General features: G+C 45.4%; 1 protein-coding gene across 4 annotated transcripts in view; it reads right to left on the reverse strand.

Moving 5' to 3' along the window:
- The window catches only part of Dock2 (dedicator of cytokinesis 2), a 418958-nt gene that overhangs the window by 227089 nt on the left and 177895 nt on the right, over positions 1-13974 (reverse strand).

Below are 13974 nucleotides of genomic sequence, written 5' to 3' on the forward strand. Positions count from 1 at the left end.
TGCACCCCGCACGTCCTTAATCTCTCACCTAGAATTTAACTCGACACAAGCCAAATATTTACTGACTATTCGATGTGTCCAGTGTCGTGTAAAGATGTGACAATGAAGAAGACAGAGGCAGGCTCTATGCCCCTGAGTTTGTTGTCTGTTGGGAAAAGAGACAAGGTAAAGGTGAGCCAAGTGTGATGCACCCGTCACACATGGTAGTGTGCACCCAGGGTCTATAAATTGTTTAGGCAACGAGGAAGAAATGGGAGCCCATGATCCCAGCCTCAGGGTTCAGTTTAGGGCATTAAGCATGCTTGAACAGGCCAGTCCTCGGATGCATACGTTGGCGTAGGATCTGGATGAGAAATGCATGCAGTATTGTCAACCAATGCATCAGCCCACTGAGGTCACTGCAGTGCTCAAGGTTAGTACCTGCTTTTTATATAGCGTTTGGTGCAGTGGCAGCAGATTCACCTTTCTCATTCGGTTCTGCTGAGCATCAAAAATAAAATTAGGGTCAGCATGTCCTTCTCGGAAGCAGACTAACTGAAGACGGAAAGATCAATCAAACCTCAGAGGTGCATTATGGAAGGTCTGCTTAAAATGTGGAATTATGCCGAGAAGTGTAAACATACAGAGGAAATGTGGGATCACACTAGCCTTCTCCTTGTAAAGTCCATAGACGTGATATAGGACACCCTTAGCAGAGTGATTTTTAATAAATGAAGATCTATGCCACATTTTCAAAGAGACAATGGGGGAATCCCATTGTGTGGAATGAGCTGGGTGGATCAGACAGTGGATGCTTTCTTAAGTACTCAGAGCAAAATTTATTAGAGCCCAGTGCTAAGCACGGTTCTAGGTCTACATTGATGCTGGAGACTGGAGCTGGAAGGTGCTAGGAAATGCAATCTTTGGGGCAGCCCAGCTCCTTTGCCTCTGCACTCCTGGTGCTCAGTTTGCTGCCTGATGTACAGTAGCTGCCTCGTTAATATTCAGCGAATGGTTACATTGGAAGGCATTGCTTTAGTTGAAAGGGGAATTTGCAACATGAACAAATCTAAAAAACCACACGTGATCTTTTTTTTTCCTGAATCCCAGCATACTGCCAGCATTCTCAGAAGGCAGTGGAGACAAATACAAAAGTAATGATAGAGGAGTCACAAGGTTTCTTAATGGGCAAGGAAATGGGGTTAAGCCCCATCAGGAAAGGTAACCTCCAGCTCTCAGGGGTCACAATTCAGATGTCTAGAGGGGAAGGGCAGGTGATAGAATGGGTGAATCCAGTCACCAAGGGAAACATGACAAGACGTGGGGGCTGTGGCTTTTGTTGAGTGATTCCACGAACAAGACAAGAGATATTTGTGAGCTGGAATCAAGATGTGCATCACCAGCTACAGGCCTTCAGGACAAGCAAAAAGAAGAGGACAGTGTGGCATATGAAACCCAGGAAAAATGGAGGAAGGTTGTGCAAGCTTGGTGGTAGGGCAAGAGAATCCTTTGTTAGGATGTAAAAAAAAAAAAAACAACAAAAAAAAAAAAACAGCAGGGAAGAGGGTCAGGGAGGAAAGTTTTGTGTGTGTGTGTGTGTGTGTGTGTGTGTGTGTGTGTGTGTGTGTGTGTGTGTGTGTGTGATGCCAGGCTGCTCAAGGAAACCTCCTCAGGAACTAAATTTTTTTTTCTGATTTGAGCTTCTGGATCCGTTGTGTTTTTATCTCCAAGACAAAAGTATCATAATGCATTCCTGAGAAAATGTCCATTTAGAACTCTTGAATTGTTTACTAGAAGCTTCCCTGGTGCAGTCCCTGGCTACTATCCCCCGACGATATGTGACATCTGGGGACTTGCAGACAGGGATAGCTCGAAAGCATCCTAAAACACACACACACACACACACACACACACACACACACACACACACACACACACACACACACACCTCTTAAAGATTCTCATTTATATCCGTGGAGCAATCAACATCATGGTCCCCATAGTAACTAGTGGGATCAGGCATGGCCAATATTTATTCTGCTACTGATGGGGGAATATAACCCAGGTATAGTGCAAAATATACTTTCTAGGAAGCCAGTGACCAACCAGTGAAGGTTTAGTTTAATGGCAGCTCTTTCCAACCAGGGTCTTTATGCCAGAATTCCCTGTGAGTGATCTCTTCCAAAGAACCAGCACTGACTAGAAGGGGATGGAAGGGGCGGGTTCTCAGGCTTGACTTTGGCATTGTGGGGAGAGATTCTCTTGTCCTTTTTACAAGAATGAGAGAAAAAGGTGAGTGAGTAATCTGCCTGCTAAAATAAATTGAAGTGTGCCTAAAAGGACTGTATAGTTAAGGAAAACAAAAAGAATCTCATGCGCTATCATCTTAAAATTTAAAAATAAGAAAAATTGCAGGATGAATAAAAACCATTAGCGCTGAGGTTCCAACTGTTGCAACCATACTTAAGCTTTCCTCTTTTAAAAGTATTTGGTGTATGTGTGCTTGAAAAAGGGTCTCTCTATGGCTCCAGGCTGACTTGAAACTTGTGATTCTCCTGCCTCAGTTTCCCAAGTGCTGAGGTCATAGGAGCGTGCCATCACACATCACTCTCTTCCTGGTTACTGGATTTCTGGGACCTTCTTGTACTTGGTTCTCATCCCCAGACACATGCCTTACTCTTGTCGCCCTGTCCTTGATCCTAGAGAAAAAAGAAGGCAGATGGACCAGGGAAAGAGATCAATAGGGGTGGAATGCCCACCTTGGCTGTAGGCAAAGAAATCTTTTAAACTTTGGTCATGGAAGATTTAAAAAAAAAAAAAGGGCTGAACACTTCCAGAGCATTGTGAGATGGTGCTGATGGGACAGAACACATTGGGTTATTAACTTTATTGGGGAGTTCTAGTGGAGCATCCCCAAAAGCGGTCTTCTTATTTTCTAAGTGGATCTCCTAAGAACAAATGACCCAGTGACCATTTGGAAAATGAAGCCAGAGCTCTGATTTTCTGAGCCTATCAGGCAAAGAGCAGGCAGCAGCGTTAAAGCTTAGGAACCTCAGTAAGGACAGGACGGTCAGATAGCCCATGTGATATGCTGCATCATGGCAAGTTGGAGACAGGTCATCCCATACGTTCCTCAAGTCGCTAGTCCCAGCTCAGCCTCGGATGTTTTCTAATCAGTTACCTAGCTGTTCACCACTGGGAGACTCCGTTGGCTTCCTCATGAGCTTGGCAGCTGATGGCCACTTTGCTAGTACAGTCTGTTGGTAAGGACAGTCCTTGGTTAGTAGATGCTGTTGTTTGGAACTTATAGGCAGAGAAGCATTTATCTACAGCACCGGGACAGGACCTGGTGAAACTCTCTACTCCTCTGAGCTCCCCATTTGTAATGAGTTAAATAGTTTACATTTAAAATGTTTCTGTCTTGAAATAATTTTATAATCATTGAAAAGTTACGAAACTAAAAAGAAGAGGAAGAGGAGGAGGAGAAAGAGGAGGAGGAGGAGGAGGAGGAGGAGGAAGAGGAGGAAGAGAATGAGGAAGAGGAGGAGGAGGAAGAGGAGGAGGAGGAAGAAGAAGAGGAGGAAGAGGAAGAGGAGGAGGAAGAAGAGGAGGAGGAGGAAGAAGAGGAAGAGGAAGAGGAGGAGGAAGAGGAGGAGGAAAAAGAGGAGGAAGAGGAGGAGGAAGAAGAGGAAGAGGAAGAGGAGGAGGAAGAGGAAGAGGAGGAAGAGTAGGAGGAAGAAGAGGAGGAGGAAGAGGAGGAGGAAGAGGAGGAAGAGGAGGAGGAGGAAGAGGAGGAGGAGGAGGAGTTATAAAACTAATAGAGTTTCTCTGTCACCTTGGCCCAGTGTCCCCTCTAAGACTTTATATAAACAGAGAGCTGTTATCTAACTGCAATTTTTCCCAGTTATTGCTTTGATGTCCATTTTTCTAGACCATGAACCCATTTAAGAGCCCCTGGTGACTGTTTCCTAAGTCTCTCCACTCTGTCAGGGCTTCCGTCCTCAACAACTTTGGGAACTTAACTCTGAAGGTACTCATCTGCTTTGTCTTCCTCAGCCCAGTCTCCTCTACCAGATCACTGTTAGATGAAGGTTGTTATCTGGGCAAGGTTCCCATAGAAGTGATATGTCCTCAGGGTATCCTGGAGGGGGTCCTGTGGTACTGAGCCTCCACATCAGTGGTTCTCAACCTTCCTTAACGCTGTGACCCTTTAGTACAGTTCCTCATGTTGTGGTGACCCCCAGCTATAAAATTATTTCCTTGCTATTTCATAACTGTAATTTTGCTACTGTTCAGACTCCCAATGTAAATGTCTGATGTGCAGGATATCTGACATACCATCTGAAAATGGGTCACGACCCCCAGGGTTGAGAACCACTGTTCTAGAAAGCAAAGTTCCCAGACAGAACTCAGAAGCTCAGAACCCATTCTTCCATACCTTCCTATATGGATGCCGATACTGCCAGCCCTTTTAATAAGGCGGTAAACACAAGAGCATCCCTGAGTCCTAGGAGTTGCTGCAGGATATTAATTAAGTCAGTAGGGGGTGTTGGGGAACCCTGATTTGTATGGTTAGTCAGAAGTACGAGTAAAAGAATTTTACTCTTGCAATTAGCTTCAGAAGTAGGGACAGACAAGGACTGGACCTTCAAACTGGAGGCTGTTACTCTACCCCCAGGTAGACATGGCCAGAGTTAAGGGAACACCCAGATGGTGTTTATTAAATAAATTACTGCTTATGTAGTATGTGGGAACCCATCCCTGCACCCTGGAATCAAAAGTGCCCGGTGTTACAAGAGTATTATATAAAACACTGGAGCCAGAGTCTGTCTTCTTCTAATGATGTGTGGTCCCTCCACCCTGAAGTTAGTGTTTTTCTACTTTACTTATCAGGATCTTCTCAACTCATTATCAGAGAGGTTTCCTCTGGCAACAGATGGGAGTGGGTGCAGAGATGCACAATTAGACATTATGTGGAGAGGTCGCCACTGTGTCCCTCCCCTTGGAGCTCAGGAGAATATGGCCCACCGAGTCAACTAAGCAGGACTCACATGGGCTCTCAGAGACTGAAGCAGCAAGCCCAGGGTGTGCATGGGTCTGCACTGGTTCTTTGCGTATGTTGCGGCTGTTGGCTTTGTGTTACTGTGGGACTCCTAACAGTGGAGGCAGGCATGTCTTTGACTCTTTTGCCTGCTATTTTCCTCCTATTAGGTTGCCCTGGCCAGCCTCAATGTGAGGGGCTTTGCCTCGTCTTATTGTACCTTGTTTTGTCCTGATTGGTTGCTTTCTCTTGAAGGCCCCATACCTTTCTGAAGGGAAATGGAAGGGTAAGTGGATCTCAGGAGAGGGAAGCCGAGAGCAGAGCTAGAAGGAGTGGAGGACAGGAAACTGTGGTCAGGATGTATTATATGAGAAAAGAATCTATTTTCAATTTTTAAAAATGGATACTTAAGGAAAACACTTCAAGACTCCTCAGCCATTATGCCTCTCATAATTTGTTCATTTCTTTAGGAGTCAGTGTAAGTTCTTCCCAATAACAATGGATATACTAGTGCCCATTTAAAGGTCAATGGTTACCTTGTCATTAAGGGCAGAAATAACCCCCACAGCACACCTGCCTTTCCCAAACCTGTAGGATAAGGAGATGTGGCAGATGGGACATCTAGAGGAGACATAGTGAACCTGCTGTCTCCATCCCTTCCCTATTTTCTAGGCTCCTTTTTGTAGTGACCCACACAAGATGCTGGACTCTTCAGCACTCTTAGGGAAGAGGCCATCACCGATCAATGAGCACTGTCACAAGAAATGACCCGAACCTCCCCTCCTTGCCCTAAGTTGGATGTTCAGTTTGTCTTCAAATCAATGCCTCCCTGGAAGGCAATCTCTTCCACCAATTCTATGAGGACCAATGCAGGCCAGCAGATTCAGACAGGGCCAGTGTACCTAGGCAGCACCCACAGGCTTTGGGTTTTGTTTGTTTGTTTGTTTGGGGTAGATCTGTAACCCTGTCAGTAGTATGCAAGTAGACTTTCGTGAACCAGTTCCCTACGAAATGTATTTTTAAACGCTGGCCATGATATATAATGTTTAATCACTTTTTTTTTCTTGCTTTAAGTACTTTCTTCCTGGTTTCCAGGCACAATAACCAAGCATTCCATCGAATTTCTGTCGCTCGCATACAATAGGTGTAAATAGTCTTAAATGCATAGGTAAAACTAAAACCTTACAAGCTAATTAGGGATGCCTTGAGTATCTACTACTTTTGGTTTTAATGTGGTCCATTCAATTATAGACATAAATAAATGTTTAACCATGGTAGTTACTTAGCAATTGTCTTGCAAACGTCCTAAGGAATCAACATACAACACCCAGGAATTGGTATAAGTGAATTCCAGAATCCCACAACCGGTACAGGTACAAGGGCTTTCACAAGCCCTGGAATACTCCAAAGGAGCCCCGGGAAAAGCAGTATGACACTTCCCTTTAGGATCTCCCTGAAGGACTGAGCCCTGGTGCTGAAAGCTGCACTCAGAGGCAACATCCACTGCTCCCTGGCAAGCTTCCTACTGGCCAAAGAGGGATCAAAACAGCGGCCACCGCCAGGCCTGCCTGGAGCTAGCCTTCCAGGGTAATCAGGTTCCAGTTTTCCCTGGGCTCGGTCCCTGTCTGTCATTCCCACAGCAGGCCACTTGGCCCTTGGCTGGCCTTAAAAGGATTATATGTTTGTTCTCAAAGCAGCCTGTAGTAGCATGGAGAACACAGGAAGTAAGGCGACTACAGGAAGTAAGAAGGAAAGCATCACAAAGCGCAGACTATAGGTCAGGGATGTGCAGGGTCAGACCACAGCCGTTCACTCCTGTAATCCTGATACCGCTGGGCAGCGTACCTCACTTTTAATGAGAACTTTGATGATTCTCCAAGATTTCAGGGTTAAAAAGAAGCAAAGATAGGACTTCTCCCCTACACTGGTCATCGGTGGCATCATTTATACATTCCTGTACATGGTTAGAACACCCCAAACTGTAACGGAATAAGCCAGGAGTGTGGCCTTGGCTCCAAAGTATGATCACTGACTTTTAGGGCGAGAATATTAGGGAGACGGCAGTGTCAGTGTGCACCGGGGGGGGGGGGTTGGGGGAAGCAAAAGGGGAAAATACGAACTGGGGGTGAGATAGGAGAACTTCTCCTCATGTTGGCGTCTTAGCTGGAGTGCTAATTCACTGCTGTGACTCAGCTCCCTCCGCAGCAAACGGAGGATCACGAATCCCCTTTCAGCACATGATGGATACCAACTAACGAGAAGCCACGCCATCCTTTCTGAAAAAGCCATCGCTTCATCTTGGGGAGGGCACACTTCATACCACAGAAGCAGAAGCGTGGCAGCCATGAGCTGCATTGTGGGACATCTCACAGCAAGCCCCGCCTCCATGCCCTTTATTTGAGCGCCGGGAAGAGGAAGCAGGGCAGGTAGGTTAGAAGAAACCCCTGTTCCTTGGGCAGGGTGGTATTGATTCCGGGGAATTAGACGGTAATGACAAGAGATAGAAGTAGTCTCCTTCGACCCTTTTCCAGGCAGGCTGCCCACGGCTCTGGCTTCTCTGAGGAATGGGAATAGGCAATGAGGATAAAGATGTAGGAAATTATTGGATGACAGTGAGAAGGACAATGGTCAGAACCGGGATCCTGCATGAAGCCCAGTAGAGCAGACCAAGCAGTCAATACTTAGTGTCCTGTAACATCTAGAGGACAACAACAGCAGCTAAAGAGATCATTTTAAAAAATCAGGAGAATCAGAACAACCAATTGGAAAGAGCTTGGTTAGTATGCGCTTTCATAAAAACGCTCCCTCTGACCCCCTCCTCTGTTCTAATCCTTACGGGGAAGAGTAACACGAAGAAAAGGCAAAGTAACCAATCAGCCTTCTGCATCCTTCTGTTTCTAAGGCAGCTCAGGCTACCATGCACAAACCAGCCGCTCAGCCACATGCAGTGGGATTCCTTCTAATGTTCAGGAAGGACACTGCCTGGTTCACCAGCGGCTAAGAAGAACCAGTTCAGTTGTCCAAAGTCAATTGGATACTTTATAAATATGTAAAACAAAAGTGTTTCGTGCAGACTGGTAGGGAGGTGGGATTAATTGTATCCCTTTGCAACTGATGTCCAAAGAGGGCAAAGAAAATAACCCTTCATGGAGAGAGAGTTCTCAGGAGATTGTCTGCCGGTCATTCATTGTTTAGGGCAGAGTGCTGTGCACACAACACACCTTCCTTCCCGGTTGCCTCAGGAGCCAATTGCTACTGGGATGGCAGTGGTTAGAGGTAGTGTGCCACTCTCTATCTCGGGGCACTTTAGTCCTGCAAACAGACAAGCTAGTCCTCAGAGTATGACCACGCCAGTACACAATACAGCTGGTAAGTGGCTCCTAGGACCACAGCAGAAGAGGAGAGAAGGTTTCCCCAAGGACAGTGACATTCATGAGACTTCAGACCTAGCCTTAGATAGGATTTAGCTAGACAAAGGACAGCAGCCACTTTCAAACAATGCCAAGAGGGGACCGGGGCTGAAAAAAGACCATAGCACAGCTTCGAACACTGCAGGCTGGAGCAGAAGGACACAGTGCGAGTGGGATGTGGCTCCAGGTCAGCTCCGTGACTTAGAGGGTGAGTGAGACCTGTGTGCTGAGCATGTGTGCCCCAAGCCTGGCCGGGGAGGGATGCAGAAGTAACACGAAAGAGTTGGTACAGGAACACCATCTCAGTCGACACACAGCATAGAAAAAGAAAGCAGAATTGAAAATAAGGAAGCTTTTTAATTCTCTCTGGTGTGTGTGTGTGTGTGTGTGTGTGTGTGTGTGTGTGTGTGTGGTGTGTGTGTGTGTGTGTGTGTAGGGTGGGAGGGAGCAGGGATGGAATTGGGAAAACTCTGAACATCTCTAAAGCTAACAGAAATCTGGGGTCATCCCTACAGAGACGGAAAGGGGAATTGCAAGAATGTTGTAAGCAAGAAAAGCTGCGGTTGCAGGATTTCTTCCTCCCAGTGTTGAAGCAAGGGGGGACCAAAGCCTAGAGCTGTGTGGGACTGCATGGCACCTTCATATTCAGGTACAGCCAACAGACTAAAACAATCACAAACGCAGACAAATGAAAACCCCGCATTTATAATAGATATGGTTAGACGTGGCTTCAGTCTACATCCAGGCAGGTCCTGAACTAGCAGGTGATCCTCCTGCCTCTGTCTGCCCAGTGCTTGGAATTAGGTGCACGGCACAGCACTCTCGGTTTTTAAATCGTGATTCTGGGCACTCCTAGCACCGTGACTCCTCATCCAAGGAACGAGCGACCTCACATGAGACATGAAATGGTCACCCTCTGTTCTCATGAAAGGAAGGTAAAAATGAACGTTCTGGTTTAGGAGGGGAGGAAAACCAACACCAACCCCATCTAGTTCAGGTGCAAAAGTAAATTGTCTGAATTCCTCAGATGGTTATGAGGTACAGAATGAGGTCTCATCTTTGAGGGTCACCGGAGCTGATGGCCAAACTTGCTCAGTGACAAAGAAAAAGGAGTTGACAGAAATAGAAGCCAGACTGCTCATCCTTCACCTGACCTGGCACCTTTCATATGCTAGGCGCAAGCACGGCAGCTGAGTGAGGAAATTTAACACTATCGTTTAAATAAATAACAATTAAAACCCTCAGAAGCAGGCTAAGACGGTTCGCCAAGTCATAAGACACCCAGGCTCACAGAGAACCCTACAGGCCTCCCCGGTGGGGCTGTAATTTTTCCAACACTGACAACTGAGGATTAGCAACCTTCCCATCCTCCAAACACAGGCCCCGCCCACCACCACAGGGAAGCTTGGGATCCCTCCGGACACTCTAACTACTGCATTACCCTAAGTAGCTCTTCCCAGAATTAGCTCCAGTCAGTGGTCATTGTCTAAACCAGACGGGGACAAAGTCTTGCTACAAGGCATTAACTAGAATCAGTAACAACCAGCCCTACTATCAGGATGGTGGGTCTGAATAAGCAGCAGAAGAAATTCAGGATGTTTGGTCTGGGTGGCCTTTCTACATGTGTTTCCTTTCAAAGTCTAAGTGTTGTTTGCACCTGTGCAAAACAAGCATGAGTATCCCACGGCCTGGGTTCCTTCCCTCCTTTCTTTTAAACTGCCCTTGAAGGTGAGCATACAAAGTAATGGCTCTCACCTTCAAATGTATGTGCTATTATACACTGTTCCATTCACTCCATTCCCCCACTAACTTCAGTGTGCCCCTCCAATCTCCAGCTCCTACCCAGTTAATCACGCCTTCTCTTTCCCATTACACACACACACACACACACACACACACACATGCACACACATATATGGATATACACAGACACACAGACAGACACACACACATATATATACATACACACATACATATATATATGGATATACACAGACACACACACACACACACACACACACACATATATATATATATACATATATATACCATTACCTTATTTCCCATCTCCTTGACAATCTTTTCCTCCCTCATGATCCCCCTTCCTAGCTTTGTAACCTACAAGCACACATATAAGCACAAATCTAAAGTGATACATATGTAAATGTGGTTTTAAATGTAGGTTCAATGTGCGAGAGAGCATGCAGTTCTCATCTTCCCGAGTCTGGCTTATTTCGCTTGACATAATGATTTCCAGTTGCATCCATTTTCCTCCAAATGTCATGGTTTCATTTTTCCCCCATGGGTGAATAAAATCCTGTTGTTTGTACATCTGGACTTTCAAAGTCAGGTCTCTGCACAGCCCACGTCACTGCTACCTGACCAAAATGAATCCTAGAGTAGAATGAGTGGGTTGGAAGTCTTGGTTATCCTGGATTATTAAATGCAGATTGGACGGGGCTCTTGAATTACAGAGGTAGAGAAGTGGAAAGGAGTTTAGCTACTCCTCGAGTTCAGTGGTTCCTAACTGGTGGGTCACGTATCGGATCTCCCCCATATTAGATATTTACATTACAACTCATAATAGCAGCAAAACTCCAGTTATGAAGTATTAATGAACATAACGTTATGGTTGGGGGTCACCAGAGCATGAGGAACTGTATGAAAAGGTCAAAGCATTAGCAAGGTGGAGACACGCTACTCTAGTTCAAGGGAATTACAGTGGGTCACATTACAGCATGGTCTACAACCCAGCAGCATCGAAGTCACCTGCGCACTTGATGAGAGAAACCATCAGACATCAGACCGCCATCCTCCAGAGTTGATGATCAAACTGTGCTTCAGCGTTCTCTAGATCCTCAGAGTACAAGCTTAAGACTGAGGGCTGCCACACTGGAACCCTGGCCTTCGGTACCCAGCAATCCCTCAATGCAGTGCCTCTTCCAGTCCCTTAGCACTGAAATCACAAGGCTCGGGCTGGGGCCTCAGCATTGCCACCTTTCACAATCTCCCCAGGTGACGTCTGCCTCAAGAGTCACAATCAACTACATCAAGAGAGACTCTGACTAGGAAGGTTGGGATTTCTGATTTACAGGTTGGCTCGTGGCGCTCATGTCCACAGAGTCATAAGAGACGCTGTTCATCAGGGACATGGTTTCACCTCCAGAAACTGGAGGTGTGGGGTGAGTTCACCCTCTCAGAAATTTGTACCAACTTGATGGTGATGCCATTGTGTAAGTCATCCAGTAGACAGTGGCTTATCCTGAGAGGAGTGGACCAAGTCTGTAGTTGGCTCTCATAATGAAAGCAACTCCTACACACTCAGCCCAGGAGTTACTCTGGGCCTCCTATTCCCTGTAGGCTTGAAAGCCCCAAGTCCCGAGGCTGGGTGAGACAGAAGTCTCCTCTCACAGAAGAGAGGCAGGGTCTGTGATATTACCAAAGTTACAAAAGGATGACAATATGTCGGGCAGAGCTGGGAGTGATGCCACTCCCCTGAGGGGGACAGAGCTTCTGCAGCTGTGAAAACGAACTGAGTACTACCATCAGGAATAAGAGGAACAGGGGTGCTCCTCACAATTGTTCTTCTCCAAACCATGATTTCCCAAGCCTCTACGACCTTATTCATAACACGCTGTAAAGGACCTTTGCAAATTGCTATTCGACAGAAGGGAACGTTAAGATATTTCTGAAGAAGTAGGGCTTCAGCTCCCAGGACAAAACACGGTCATCCCAATCTCAACGCTGGAGAACGACTGAGTCTTCGAACTCTCAGCTTCCATAGTCTCTCTCCATGAGACGAGCGTGTGATCAGAAAGGGAATGGCAGTGCCCTTGTACCTTCATGGCCACGACCACATGAACCACACAGTCTGATTAACCTTAACTGGAATTACTTCATCTGGCCTTACTTAGTGAGTGACTAAGAATCTCAATATTTTTTATAAAGTGAGAATAATGAACCTTATTATTAGGGGCAAAGTCATAAGAATGCATGAATTGCATTTTGCACAATGCCTAGAAACCAGCAAATAGCAGGAATCATAATTAGTTGTAACCTCTGACCATTAGCTGGTTTCACTCCTTTGTGGATGCTTCCTTGAGAACTTCCCCTCCCTCATACCCCTAGTGACCTCCCACACACGTAGTCACTCCTTCATAGGCCTAGCACTTTAGCATGCATCTGTAGTTTAGTCATGATTTACATTTTTTTCAGATTTTTAAGATATGTTTAACCTGAATATGCAATGAAATACCTTGTGTTTGGGACCCATGTTAAAACATGGAAATCATTTATTTTTTACACATATATGTATTTTTCACATATACATACATATCATATATATGTTATTAAATGATCCCAGACAGTTTTGTTAACCAGTAGTTCAAACATTTTAACCAAAAAGTTATAACTTAAGGATCATCTATTGATTATATAATTAATAAACAATTAGTAATATTAATAATTTGTGTATGAAAAAAGGGTTTCTTTTTTTAATTTTTAAAATTTTTAATTTAAAAAAAATTTTTTGTTAAGGAACAAGCTTTCAAGGACTAGAATTTTCTACCTGTGTTCTTAACACATGGTGGTTTAAATCTTTGTTTCTGGGGCATTTCAGAGCTGGGATTTCAGATTTCAGCCTGCATATTCCAGTTGCATATTTATATTTCTATAGCCACATTCTTTTTTTTATCTTTATTAACTTGAGTATTTCTTATTTACATTTTGATTGTTATTCCCCTTCCCAGTTTCCCGGCCAACATCCCCCTAACCCTTCCCCGTCCCCTTCTATATGGGTGTTCCCCTCCCAACCCTCCCCCCATTGCCGCCCTCCCCCCAACAGTCTAGTTCACTGGGGGTTCAGTCTTAGCAGGACCCAGGGCTTCCCCTTCCACTGGTGCTCTTACTAGGATATTCATTGCTACCTATGGGGTCAGAGTCCAGGGTCAGTACATGTATAGTATTTAGGTAGTTGTAGCCACATTCTTGAGGAAACATTTCATCCTGTATCCTCAATGCCTAGCACATACTTGGTGGGCTTTATGTAGCTCTGAGTGAATGAATGAATGAATGAATGAATGAATGAATGAATTCACACAAGCCTCTGCTTTTATCCAATAAGTAGAAGACTTAGGATGGTTAGTACAGGAGGAAGAAATAACATAATATCAGAAGGAACTTAGTAATCTGGATGACCATGAGATACAAATAGTACAGAAATATCACCTTGTGAAGGTTTAAAGCTACTGCCCACCACAGGGAGTTCATTCAGACAGCACTTCTCTGAGAACTTGGCAGGAGCAGAAAGTGTTCCTGCAAGGAGGGATGCCTACACAAATACTCGGGAAAGACTTCTTGATTATTTGAATCGAAGACTTCTGAGTCCAGTTCCCCTGAAGAGAAATGTGCATTGAGACCTTTCCATAAAAACCTGGCCAAGTCAAACCAACCGACTGACCCTCTCCCTCCTCTTGAGCTTCGGGGCAAGTCTGGGTTGTGGCTCAGCACTGCCTCTCAACCTGCATGGCTCTTTCTAGGATCTGT

The sequence above is a fragment of the Rattus norvegicus genome, chromosome 10 (genome assembly GCF_021556685.1).
Source record: "Rattus norvegicus strain SHRSP/BbbUtx chromosome 10, alternate assembly SHRSP_T2T, whole genome shotgun sequence".
Lineage (NCBI taxonomy): Eukaryota > Metazoa > Chordata > Mammalia > Rodentia > Muridae > Rattus > Rattus norvegicus.